Source organism: Chiloscyllium plagiosum, chromosome 4 (genome assembly GCF_004010195.1).
Source record: "Chiloscyllium plagiosum isolate BGI_BamShark_2017 chromosome 4, ASM401019v2, whole genome shotgun sequence".
Classification (NCBI taxonomy): domain Eukaryota; kingdom Metazoa; phylum Chordata; class Chondrichthyes; order Orectolobiformes; family Hemiscylliidae; genus Chiloscyllium; species Chiloscyllium plagiosum.
Window position 1 is genome coordinate 101445487 of NC_057713.1, and position 13896 is coordinate 101459382.

Sequence of the window (13896 nt, forward strand, 5' to 3'; positions counted from 1 at the left end):
GGGTATGGAGGTGCTGGGCCTCCTCCACCGCTGCTCCCTCACCACCAGATGCCTGGAGGAAGAACGCCTCATCTTCCGCCTCGGAACACTTCAACCCCAGGGCATCAATGTGGATTTTAACAGTTTCCTCATTTCCCCTTCCCCCACCTCATCCTCGCTTCTAACCTCCAGCAACTCGATCCCTGACCTGTCCGGACTTGTCCGACCTGCCCAGCTCCTTTTCCACCTATCCACTCCACCCTCTCCTCCCTGACCTATCACCTTCATCTCCTTCCCCACTGACCTATTGTACTCTATGCCACTCTCTCCCCACCCCCACCCTCCTCTAGCTTATCTCTCCACGCTTCAGGCTCTCTGCCTTTATTCCTGATGAAGGGCTTTTGCCCGAAACATCGATTTTGCCTGTCCTCTGATGCTGCCTGAATTGCTGCGCACTTCCAGCACCACTGATCCAGGATTTAGGGTTCAGGCAACTGAAAACCCACACTCACCAATAATTCAGCAATGAAATTGGGAATTTATAAAAAGCCATGTTTGGAGGTTTATGGGGCTGGAGGTGATTATGCAGTTAAGGATAAGGCCCCAAAGTCACTTTTCAAATCAAGGTATGAGGACGAGGAACCAATGAATACCTTTGTGATGGGTGAATAGAGCTTTGTGGTGACATAGGATGTAGGAGACAAGGTTTTGATGCAAGGCTGGCCAAGAAAGATGTGGAATGATTGTGTCTTGAAGTAATAAAGGCATGGATTATGATTTCAGCAGCCGGTAAACTGGAGCAGGGACAGAAGGAAAACGTGTTGGCATATGTTAATGCTGCATTTTCTGGAGTGGAATTTGAACCTGTGGTGCTACCAAGCTGTAAAATGTGCCTATCTCAACTTGCCTTTAATGCAAATTGTATACAGTTTTCCATTGCACAACTATTTTTGACTATCTGATGCATGGTGCTGGGTAAAGCTATTTGACTCCTTAGTTATTTGTTCAGACATTTGCATGACTCATGAATGCAAATATGATGCAGAAATAGTCAGGTAATTTCTGGCATTGTACTGTCAGTGAATAGAACAGAAGATAGTTAACAGTATTTGTGCTTACATAATGAAATATTTGCAAATCATTGCCAGTAGAGGGAAGCATGGCCACAAAATTGATTTCTGAAGATGCTGTGGCTTCTCATACAAGATGATGGGGCACAAAAAAAACAAGGCTGAAGTATTTTCATCCATCTTCAGCCGGAAGTGCTGGGTGAGTGATCCATCTTGGCTTTTTCCTGAGATCTCCAAAATTAGGGGGGCACGGCTTCAGTCAATTTAATTCACTCCATGTGATACAGTTGATGCCACTGAATACTGCAATGTCTATGGGTCTTGACAACATTCCAGCAATAGTACTGATGATTTGTGCTTCAGAACTAGCTGTGTCCCTGGCCTAGCTGCCTCAGTAGTTTTAAACCAATTCCCCACTTCCCTGCTGCAATTCATGGGCAAAGAAAATTCAAATAAAAGCAAAATAATGAGGCTGTTGAAAGTCTGAAGAATAGAGAATAGTGAAGCATAAACAAAGCATAACATCTCTAGAAAGAAAAAGTTAATGTTTTGAGTCTAATAATCCTTCAAGGGGTCAAAAGATTGACCCTGTTATTTCTTTCTCTGTAGATGCTGCAAAACATGCTAAGTTTCTCCAGCAATTTTGTTTTGTTTTTGTTTCACATTTCCACCATCTGTAGTTCTTTGTTTTTCTTACAGAAAATGCTCTGTTCTGGAAGAGTCATGCTGGACTCAGTGCTAGGTCTTTCTCTCTCCACAGATGCTGCCAGACCAGCTGAGTTTCTCCAGCATTCTCTCTTTGTAGCACAAATTTTTTTTGCAAGTCAGCATGGGAAGATTTCAAAAGACAGGAAAAAAGCATTAACAATTTAAGTTTATTTGACTTGCAACTGTGGCTATTCATTAGGGTTCCTGCTTTAAAGACACAGCAGATAAGGGGGACAATTTTGAGAAGCAAGGGTAATCGACTCAGGACTGAGGTCGTATTTAAATGCACGCAGTGTTCAAAAAAAAGGTAAATGGGCTTGTAGCACAGAATAAATTGGTGGATGTGACGTAGACATCACAAGACATGTCTGCAAGGGGATCATGGCTGGGGGCTAAATATCCAAGGTTACATGTCCTACTGAAAGGATAGGCAGATGGGCAGAAGGATCAGGGTTGCCTTCTTAAAAAGAAATGAAATTAAACAGCAAGATGCAATAAAGGGTCAGGCGGTATAGAACTTGTGTGCACAGTGTTGAGGAACTGCAAAAGGAAAAAGGACCCTGAAGAAGGCAAGTTGTTGGAGGGAATCCTGAGGGACAGGATTTACATATATTTGGAAAGGCAAAGACTGATTAGAGATAGTCAACATGGCTTCGTGTGTGGGAAATCATGTCTCTCGAACTTGATTGAGTTTTTTGAAAAAGTAACAAAGAGGATTGATGAGGGCAGAGTGTTGAATGTGACCTGTATGGACTTCATTAAGGCGTTCGACAAGGTTCTCCATGGGAGACTGGTTAGCAAGGTTAGATCTCATGGAATAAATGGGAGAACTAGCCATTTGGATACAGAGCTGGCTCAAAGGTAGAAGACAGAGGGTGGTGGTGGAGGGTTGTTTTTCAGACTGGAGGCCTGTGACCACAAGGATCGATGCTGGGTCCACTACTTTTCATCATTTATGTAAATGATTTGGATATGAACATAGGAGGTATAGTTAGTAAGTTTGCAGATGACACAAAAATTAGAGGTGTAGTGAACAGCGAAGAAGGTTACCTCAGATTACAAATGATCAGATGGGCTGAGGTGTGGCAGATGGAGTTTAATTTAGATAAGTGCGAGGTACTGCATTTTGGGAAAGCAAATCTTAGCAGGACTTATACACTTAACGGTAAGGTCCTAGAGAGTGTTGCTGAACAAAGAGACCTTGGAGTGCAGGTTCATAGCTCCTTGAAAGTAGAGTCGCAGATAGATAGGATAGTAAAAAAGGCGTTTGGTATGCTTTCCTTTATTGGTCAGAGCATTGAGTACAAGATGTTAGTTAGACCACTTTTGGAATATTGTGTGCAATTCAAGTCTCCTTCCTATTGGAAGGATGTTGTGAAATTTGAAAGGGTTCAGAAAGATTTACAAGGATGTTGCCAGGGTTGGAGGATTTGAGCTAAAGGGAGAGGCTGAATGGGGTGGGTCTGTTTTCCCTGGAGCGTTGGAGGCTGATGGGTGACCTTATAAGAGATTTACAAAATTGAGGGGCATGGATAGGATGAATAGACAAAGTCTCTTTGCTGCAGTGGAGGAGTCCAGAACTACTGGGCAAAGGTTTAAGGTGAGAGGGTAAAGATATAAAAGGGACCTAAGGGACAACTTTTTCACGCAGAGGGTGGTGCATGTGTGTATGGAATGAGCTGCCAGAGGAAGTGGTGGAGGCTGGTACGATTGCAACATTTAAAAGGCATCTGGATGTGTATGTGATCGGAAGGGTTTCGAGGGATATGGGCCAAGTGCTGGCAAATGGGACTAGATTAGGTTAGGATATCTAGTTGGCGTGGATGAGTTGAATATAAGGGTCTGTTTGTGTGCTGGATATCTCTGATTTTTAAGTTATGTACCAGCCTCCTAGCAGTAGTTAAGATGTAGGAATCAAAATAAATCAGGAAACAGTGCCTTTCTTCCATGCCTTTTTGATCACAATAATCATGGAGGACTTCAATATGCAGGTGGACTGGGAAAATCACCTTGGTAGCGGATCCCAACAAGAAAGAAATTTGTGAAATGTCGACTATTTTATTTTTGGAGCAACTTGGGTAGAGCCCACTAGGGAATGGTCAATTCTGGATTCAATGTGTCATGAGACAAACTTGACTAGGGAGCTGAAGGTGAAGGAACTGCTGGGGGCCAATGATCACAATATGATAGAATTCACCCTGCAGTTTGAGAGGGAGAAGCTAGAATCAGATATAACAGTATTACAGTTGAGTAATTGATAACTGCAAAGACGTGAGAGAGGAACTGGCCAGAGTGGATTAGAAGAGGAGTCTAGCAGAGAAAGCAGTGGAGCAGCAATGGTAGGAGTTTGTGGGGGTAATTTGGGAGGCACAGCAGAAAATCAACCCTAGGAAGAGGTAATATGCGAAGGGGAGGACTGTGGCTAACGAGGGAAGTCAGGGACAGCATAAAAGCATATAATGTGATGAAGATTAGTGAGAAGCTATTAAATTCCAGCAGAGGTCAACTGAACAAGCAGTGATGGGAGAAGATGAAATATGTGAGTAAGTTGGCTAGTAACATAAAAGAAGATACATAAAAGATGAGGGGCAAGAGTAGATATTGGACAGCTGGAGAAGTAGAAATGGCACAGGGGTTGCAATAGGTATTTTGCATGATTCTTCACATAGCATACCAGAGATTCAAGTTGCTTGTAATCTTTTATATTATGAGCTAGCTTACTCACATATTTCATCTTATTGCTTTTTTTGAGAGTTGGGGGCAGAGGTGAGTGTAGTGACCATCACTAAGGAGAAGGTGCTGAGAAAGCTGAAAGTTTGAGGTGGATAAATCATCCAGAATGGATTACACACCAGGGATCTGAAGAAGATAGCTTTGTGGAGATCGCAGAGGCATTGGTGGTGATATTTTTAGGAATTCAAAGTTTGTGAGAAGATTTGTAGCTCGGGTGCTCGTTGTTGTGGTTCTGTTTGCCGAGCTGGGAATTTGGGTTGCAGACGTTTCGTCCCCTGTCTAGGTGACATCCTCAGTGCTTGGGAGCCTCCTGTGAAGCGCTTCTGTGTTGTTTCCTCCGGTATTTATAGTGGTTTGTCTCTGCTGCTTCCGGTTGTCAGTTCCAGCTGTCCGCTGCAGTGGCCGGTATATTGGGTCCACGTCGATGTGTTTGTTGATGGAATCTGTGGATGAGTGCCATGCCTCTAGGAATTCCCTGGCTGTTCTCTGTTTGGCTTGTCCTATAATAGTAGTGTTGTCCCATTCAAACTCTTGTTGCTTGTCATCTGCGTGTGTGGCTACTAAGGATAGCTGGTCGTGGCGTTTCGTGGCTAGTTGGTGTTCATGGATACAGATCCAGACACAACCAGACAGAATGGATTCAGGATGATCCAGGTAATGATTACAGACACACACAACAGACCACACAAATACAGACAAGAACTTGCGTGCCAAAAAGTGTTAATTTCAAAAACCACCAATCGGGAATGGACCCGGACCATAGGACAGAACAGGACCACGCACCGCAAAAAAATGGCACTAAAAGAAAAAAATGGCCAAACTAACACAACAGAGAGGACACCACACAATACATACCTGGGTTAGAAACCTCTCCCACAGCCAGCTCACAGACGGAAGGAACAATACTGGCCAAGGGACTCAACTATAACCACCGGGACGCCAAGACAGCAGACTTCCTAGCAGCACTAGAATGCACATTCAGAAACAATGGACTGACAGAAGAGACACAACAAACTGAAACAAAGTATCGTACCCCTGATAACAAGGAAAAGACAAACACACCAAGGAGAGGGAAGCACTGAAAACACTAAGAAATGATAAGAACATAATCATACTACCAGCAGACAAAGGCAGAATGACGGTCATCCTGGACAAAGCAGAGTACATCCAGAAAGCGCAACAACTACTTGCAGATACCAACACCTACCAAAAGAGGGAGTTTGACCCCACCCCACAGCTCACCAATAGGATAAACAAGACACTGAGGAACCTGCAAAAAAATGGACAGATAACCAGGTTTGACCTACAGAGAATGAAACCTGAAAGCAACAACACTCCCAGATTCTATGGACTACTTAAAGTGCACAAACCAGATATCCCACTCGGACCCATCGTATCGCTACCAGGGACAACTCCACACAAACTGGCTAAAGAACTACAACAGAAACTGAAACACCTGATCAGTGGATTCAGACACTCTATACAGTCAACACACGAATTCTTGGACATCATCAGAAATATACACATAGACAAGGAAGAAACCATGGTCTCATTCGATGTAATGGCACTGTTCACCTCTATCAACACAACCCTAGCCAGAGAAACAATAGCCAACCTGCTGGACATACAGAACAGACAACAGAGAACCTATCAACAAAGACTGCATACTCAAACTACTGGACCTGTGCCTCACAACACACTTCACATTCAACGACCAAATATATGAACAAATCAACGGCACACCCATGGGCTCACCCATCTCTGGACTCATAGCAGAAGCTGTAATGCAAAGATTAGAACAAACAGTCTTACCGCAAATTCAACCCAAACTCTGGGTCAGATATGTAGATGACACCTTTGTAATCATTAAAAACACAGAAATAGAAAACAAACACCGGATCATCAACACTACACTCACAGAAATCCGATTCACTAGAGAGGAAGAAAAGGACAACCAACTCCCATTCTTAGACGTGATGGTACAGTGAACACTGAACGGAGAATTCACCACAAAGGTATACAGGAAAGCCACACACACAGACCAAGTCCTGAACTACGAAAGCAACCACCCTAACACACGCAAAAGAAGTTGCATCAAGACACTGTTCAAAAGGGCCACAACACACTGCAGCATACCAGAACTGCAAAAAGAGGAAGAAGAACACCTCTACAATGTATTCGCCAAAAACAGATACCCCCGCAATTTCATCAACAGATACCCCCGCAATTTCATCAACAGATGCCTAAGGGAAAGACAACGGAATGAGGACATGCCACAACCCAAAGGACTAGCCACATTACCATATATCAAGAGCAATTCTGCACTGACAGCCAGACTACTGCGACCACTAGGACTCATAACAGCACACAAACCAACAGCCACTCTCAGACAACAACTCACCAGGACAAAGGACCCGATACCCAGCATGAGCAAAACCAATGTAGTATACAAAATCCCATGCAAGGACTGCACAAAACACTACATAGGACAAACAAGAAGACAGCTAACTATCCGTATCCATGAACACCATCTAACCACGAAACGACATGACCAGCTATCCTTAGTAGCACACACACACATGACAGGCAACATGAGTTCGACTGGGACAACACTACTATTATAGGACAAGCCAAACAGAGAATAGCCAGGGAATTCCTAGAGGCATGGCACTCATCCACAAACTCCATCAACAAACACATCAACCTGGACCCAATATACCGGCCACTGCAGTGGGCAACTGGAACTGACAACCGGAAGCGGCAGAGACAAACCACTATAAATGCCGGAGGAAACAACACAGAAGTGCTTCGCAGGAGGCTTCCAAGCACTGAGGATGTCACCTAGACAGGGGACGAAAAGTCTGCAACCCAAATTCCCAGCTTGGCGAACAGAACCACAACATTTTTAAGAATCACTGGAGTCAGAGTAGTTCTCAAAGGGCTGAAAAATGGTTAATATAACATAGATGGGGGCAGAAGGCAGGAAACTGTGGATCAATTAGCCTGACTGCGGTTCATTGTTAAGAATTTAGAGTCTATTTTTAGGGATGAGATTGCAAATACTTAGTGCATGGTAAAGTAGGGCTGCGTAAGCTCAGTTTCATCGAAGGGAGGTCATGCCTGACAAATCTGTTAGAATTCTTTTTGAGGAGGTAATGAGTAAGTTGGACAAAGGAGAGCCGGTGGACGTGATCTATTTGGATTTCCTGAAGGCCTTTGACAAGGTGCTACACAGAAGCTGCTAAATGTTCAGGACAAGCATGGATAGCTGAGCGGCAGAAGAAAGAGTGTGTGAATAAAGGGGTCTTTTTCAAGTTGGCAGCCGGTGACTAGTGGAGCTGCACATGGGTCAACATAGGGACCATAACTATTCACGTTCTACATTGACAACCTGGATGAAGGAACCGAGGGCATTGAGTCATCTGCAAACTTGGCAACAAAGGTAGATAGGAGAGACAAGTAGTTTTGAGGAACTCAGAAAGCTGCAGAAGGACTTGCACAGGCTAAGAGAACGTGAGAAAAGGCCATATGTAATGCAATGTGAGAAAGTATGATGTTATGCACTTTGGTAGGAAGAGTGGAGGCAAAAACTATATTCTAAATGGGGAAAGTTCTTGGTAAATCTGAAGTACAAAGTACGAGTCCTCTTTAAGGATTCTCTTAAGGTTAGCATTAAGGTTCAATTGGCAATTAGCAAATACGATGTTAGCATTCATTTCAAGAGGGCTGGACCAACAGCAGGGGTCTACAGCTGAGACTGTATAAGGCTCTGGTCAGATTGCATTTGGAATATTGTGAGCATTTTTGGGCACAAAACTGCTCATAATATCTAAGGAAGGATGTGCTAGCTTGGAAGGGGTCCAGAAGAGGCCTAGCTTCATGAGCCTTTCCGATATTTAGAATTTGCCTTTATTTAGGAACCGTCCAAGGGGGAAACAAGTGGAGGAAATTGAGGAACCAAAACTTGATAAATTAATCAAAAAACTATACTTCCAAATCAGATACACGTATTTTCTTCTTCAGAACTTGGCTCATTGTTTAACTCATTTATTTCATTGTCTTTGTCAGAATCTTTTTGAATGATTCTGTTCACTGAATCATTGCTGTACTTTGTTTTTTACAAACATTTCTGTGCAAAAGCTACACTATACAACAACATGTTAAAATAATGTTGAAATATAAATAAATAAAGTAGTCTTTCTCCGTAGAGCCTTCCATAAAAACTTTGGTCATAGATAATGACTTTTGTCTTAAAATTCCTGTACCATCTCAAAGAAGAAGCTGTCCAAGAGCTCCTGTGTATTTTAAGATGACTTAAGATTCCTTCCATTTAATGTAATTCAAGAGTCCGAAGTGCTGCTACCTGTCTCTTAACATCCACCTAGTTCTGTTCACCCATCATGCCCGTGCTCATGATGTACATTGGCTCCCAATTAAACAACATGTTAATTTTAAAATTCTAATCCTATTTTTTCAAGTTCCAGTATGATCTTACTTATCCCCATCTCTGTATTTTCCTCCAGCCCTGCAACACAGATATCTGGAGATATCCTCTAATCCTGGCTTATTGAGCATCCCCAATTTTAGTTACTCTGCCATGAGCAGTCATTCCGACACATCACACTTCCACTCTTGTATCATCACACATATATAAACTCTTACTCTCCCTCTCTGTTTCTCACATACACGCACATTCTCTCTCACCCGTGCAGACTCTCTTACTCTCCCATAAATACATATACAGTACATAGTCTCGCTCACACACTCTCTCTCACACACGCACACTTACTCTCCCATACATACATGCACACAGACCCTCTCACTCTCCTATGCACATACTTGTGCGTACACACACAGTCCCCCACATCTGCATAGACTCTCTCAATCAAACTCGGACTCTTGATCTCATAAACATATAGTCATTCACTCTCACTTTCTGTCTCTCTCACACTCTCTCTCTCTCTCTCAAACACACACACACCAAATGAAGGGATTAACTTTAAATAGAAATTAGGAAAGCGAACAGGAAGCTTGAACATGGTAGTAAAATAAAGGAAAATCTAAAGGTGTTTTAAAAGTGCATTAGAGGCAAGAGGATAACCAGGAAAAGAATGGGGATTTACAGACCAAAGCAGCAAATTGGGAGTGATAGCAGATGAAGTAGATGAGGTGTTAAATACACAATAGCGAAGAACAATGTAGTTCAGGGAAGAGGAATGATTTGAACAACTTGCAATTCAAAGGGAGGAGGTATCAGCACTTAGCAGGCTTAACAGTGGATAAATTCCTGGGTCTTAATGAGATGTGTCCCAGATTGCTGTGGGAGGCAAAGAACTATGACCAGAAGTTCCAAATCCTAACGCGCGCGCACACTCTCACTCTCACGCTCTCTTTCTCACATGCATACTCTCAATTGCTCTCAAACACACACATACTCTTCCCTCAAAAACACAGACTCTCTACCAGTCCCACACATGGTCTTACATAAACATGCTCTGTTACTCCTATGCACGCTCACCTCCTCCCACATCCTCCTGTGACTTGGAAGGCTACTCTGACATTTTGACTGAAGACCTTCAGGGCACAAAGGAGGTAGAGACTTCTCTCAGCCTGCTTGCTCATTGTCACAGCCCGCAGACTGGTTGTCAGCTTTGCCGTCTGGTCGCTCATCAACCTGGCCACTGAGTTGCTGGCAAACTCCCAGCCTTGACCCCATCCCCCTATTATCCATAATTCCATCCATTGGGGCTCTCCCTACCAACAGACTCGCTGCTGTGACAGGGTTACAGTTAGGTTGAATCTTCCACTTCTTCCTGCAATAGAAGCTCGGTCACAGGCTTAACAGGCTCTCTTGGTGGATCACTGTCTATCCTGTAGGCTGCGTGTTAGATAAGCCGGATGTTGAGGCACAGATGGAGCATGAGAAGATTGACAAAGTGACATCAGAATGTGTGGTGTACATATCAGTAAACAACTGACGGACTGGGCGGCTTTTCTCTTGGCAAAGAAGGCTGAAGAGTGAGCTGTGACAGTGCCTGATTAAGTGTTTTGGGTGATTGCAGCAGAATGAATATTTCCTCTTGTGGGAATAGAAAACTTCAGAGCCATCAATATAAGATAGTCACCCAAGAAATTCAGTTGGGAATTCAGTGGCAACTTCTTTAGCTAGCTTATGGTGAAAACGTAGTATTTACTGCCACAGGCAGCTGCCGAAATGAAAAACAGATACATCAAAGGGAAAGCTGCCCAAGCATATGAGGAAAAAGGAAATTGAGGTGTGCAATACTGGATTTAGATGGAAGTAGACTCAAGTGAGGTATAAACATCAGCATGAACTGGTTGGATCAAACAGCCTGTTTCTGTATTGTGTATCCTGTGTAATCTTAGGATTAATGTGAAATTGATCTACACAAGGTCAGACCTTCTATGCTTATGAGGAATAGGTGGAATAAATGAAGCAAGACTTAACATTTATATACCACCTTTTGCAATCTGGATCACTTGATGTCCTAAAGCTTACAGTCAATGAAGCACTTTTGAAGGGTAGTACTGTTGTAACATAGTGCAGCAGCCAGCACAGCAACTTCTCCCAAACAGCAAAATGATAATTACTTATTATCTGTGTGATGTTGTTTGAGGGATAAGTAATAGTAGAAGATTATTGAGTCCAGTAAAGATGGTAGGTCATTAGTTTAATGCCTTATCCAAAGAAATGGTGACATAGGTAATGCAGTACTAACTCAGAATTAGATCACAACTCCAGAGTGGGACTTGAACCCACAAGATTCTGACTCAAAGCTGACTGTGCTACTCAGGGAGGCACAGTTGGCATGCTGTGGATATCTTTTGGAGTCTTTCATGTGTGTGTGTTGCACTCAGCACGTCAAGAAAGAATGGCCACCTAACTGGTAGCTAAAGTAAAGAAACTTTGAAGAATATGTCCCTACGATGGCCTTTGCTCAGTTTGTTCCTGGATTCAAATGAGATTGTGAATTATAGCTCATTTTATGGCTGCTGGTTGTGGAAGGAAAAAGAACTATTAATTTGTAATATTTATTTCTCTAACATGGGTTACATTTACAAGTGTGTAACTCAGAAAAGATGAAATGTTAAAAACTTGTTCTTTGTTCAGGCAAATTCACTTCATTTTGGATAATACCCATTCAGCAATATGATTGTTCCCAGGTTCACAGACTGCATGGTTAAAAAGAAACTGGGAAGATTGATGCACCAAGAACAGCTGCCACAGCCACACACGAACACTGGAGAAGACACCACTAGATATCTTTCTTCTGGATAGATTCTCCTTGCCTGCACTGTACTTATGTGGGAGGTCAGGATGCAAACATCGTGGCTGCAATTTGAGAGCCTCCAATATTGAAGCCACTGGCCCCGTGACTCAACAACATCCTGCCTCTAGAGGAGATTTTTCTTAAACTGTATCTTGTCTTTTTCTGCTCCATCTTCATTCTGTTAACTGCAATCATCTTCACATTGACTAATCTTGTGGAAAGCCTACATAAAAGGAGAGAATAAGAACCAGGGCATCAGGAAACATTGAGGGAGTGAACAAATCTTTAGGGTTGACATTGACTATCAATAGGGAGGCAGTAAAATGGTAGAAGGTTAACATGATATCCTATGTAGAATGCAGAGTGAGCCAGCACAGATTCCGCTCTGCCCTCTTGATGAATGCAAGAGAATATGATTAGATTGCCAATGTACCATAATACTGAATATCAATCTGGCACTTCTGGGATATCATTAACAATGCAGAGATTATTAAAATCCAAACTCCTGTCTGTTTAAACCTGGCCCCAAGGAGTTGAGAACCCGCTGCAATATGTCACCTCAAACAATGTTTAAAAGAGTGAGTTTTGCAGCCTCCTATTTGACAAAACTTGTCCTCCTCTGCTGCCCAGTAGAACGTCATTGCTAGAGAAACATGCCAATCTGAGTACAGACTAGCTTCTGCCTCATTCAACCCCACGTTCCACCTTGGGGCTTAAATAACACCAGTGCTGCTGTGGGAGCCTATGAGCTTCCAACCTTTTTTTTAACTAAGAATTATTTTAGACATGGATGATAAGTTAAGCATTACACCAGTCTTTAACAACTGCTTTAAGTTTTTATTTGGGATTAGTATTAAAAACCTTGTTTAGCCTGAAAGGTATGGTCTGTCTATGTGGTACTTCATTACGTATCAGACTGATCTTGATATCACTGCAGACCACTCTAGTTAGAACTTCAGAAGTGGTTAATCATTAATTTTGCAGCACAATAATTTGAGTAGTTTCTATGAAATATATTTAACTGTCACTTCATATCAGTTGTAGAACTACTTAAACTTCTTTCAATCCTGTGACCATGAATAAAGGAAAGGAGAATTTTGAGAAACTCAAGGAGGAGTTCATTCTTTCAACTGCAGGAGCATTCCAATTTTAATTGCTTCATGCTTTCAGGTGCCTGGGCTCTAAATTCTGAAAGTCTCTCCCCAAACCTCAGTCTCCCTACCTCTCTCCTCCATTAAGATGTCCTTTAAAATCTATTTAAGTCACCTTTTCCATTGCCTGTTTTTGTGGACTGATGGCAAATTTGATAATTATTCCTGAAGAGCACCTTGGGATGTTTAACTACATTAAAGAGGTTGCAAAAATTCAAGTTGTTCTTAGTATTAAAAACATCAAACTCTTATTGTTTCTCAGATCAAGACCAACTTTCAGTTATGAAGTGTATACACTTAAAAATAAACCAATTGCTCCTGATTCTACAAGGTGTAAATTTGTCAAGGGTTTTACATTCAGAGTAACCCTGTAGTTTCATCCATTTACTTGAGTCTTTATTGATTACAGTCTGACAAGTACCTGAACAATGCAATCTAAGGCAAAACATAAAAACTCTGACAACACGTTGTGGATTTCCATACTCTTCTGCACCTACAGAGGTTGCTGTTGGTTTTAGAGGATTAAGAACAAAGAACTCTGGCAGTTTTGCCATTATTCCCACTGAAAAATCTGGGTACGTGATACACATCCATCTGAGACCTTAGATCACCAGTTGCAGCTTTAATGGAATGGGCCTTAGTCTGTTGTTGGCTAGGATTGGTGATATACTGGATGCTGATCTGCTGTAATTCTCAATTGCTACTGTATGAAAAGTGAAAGTTTCTCCACAGATCCCAAGACTCAGACACACACTTTTTCCAGCTTTTTCCACTTACTCCTGTTTCTCACTGTGTTCAAGGGTCAGTACTGAGGGAGTGCTGCATAGTCAGAGGGTAAGTACTGAAGGAATTCTGCACTATTGGAAAGTCAGTCCTGAGGGAGATTGAAAGGTCATTTACCCCTCTGCTGCTGGTTTGGTGGAGTGTTGGTTGAATTGCTGCACACCACTCCAATCCTAAACA

The 13896-nt window shown here is 42.4% G+C and overlaps 1 long non-coding RNA gene across 1 annotated transcript; it reads left to right on the forward strand.

Moving 5' to 3' along the window:
- Positions 1 to 1175: 1175 nt before the first annotated feature.
- On the forward strand, positions 1176 to 13255 carry LOC122549262. Its single transcript, XR_006311471.1, has 2 exons — positions 1176 to 1248; positions 11676 to 13255. It is a non-coding gene; the product is annotated as an uncharacterized LOC122549262 (long non-coding RNA).
- The last annotated feature ends 641 nt before the right edge of the window (positions 13256 to 13896 follow it).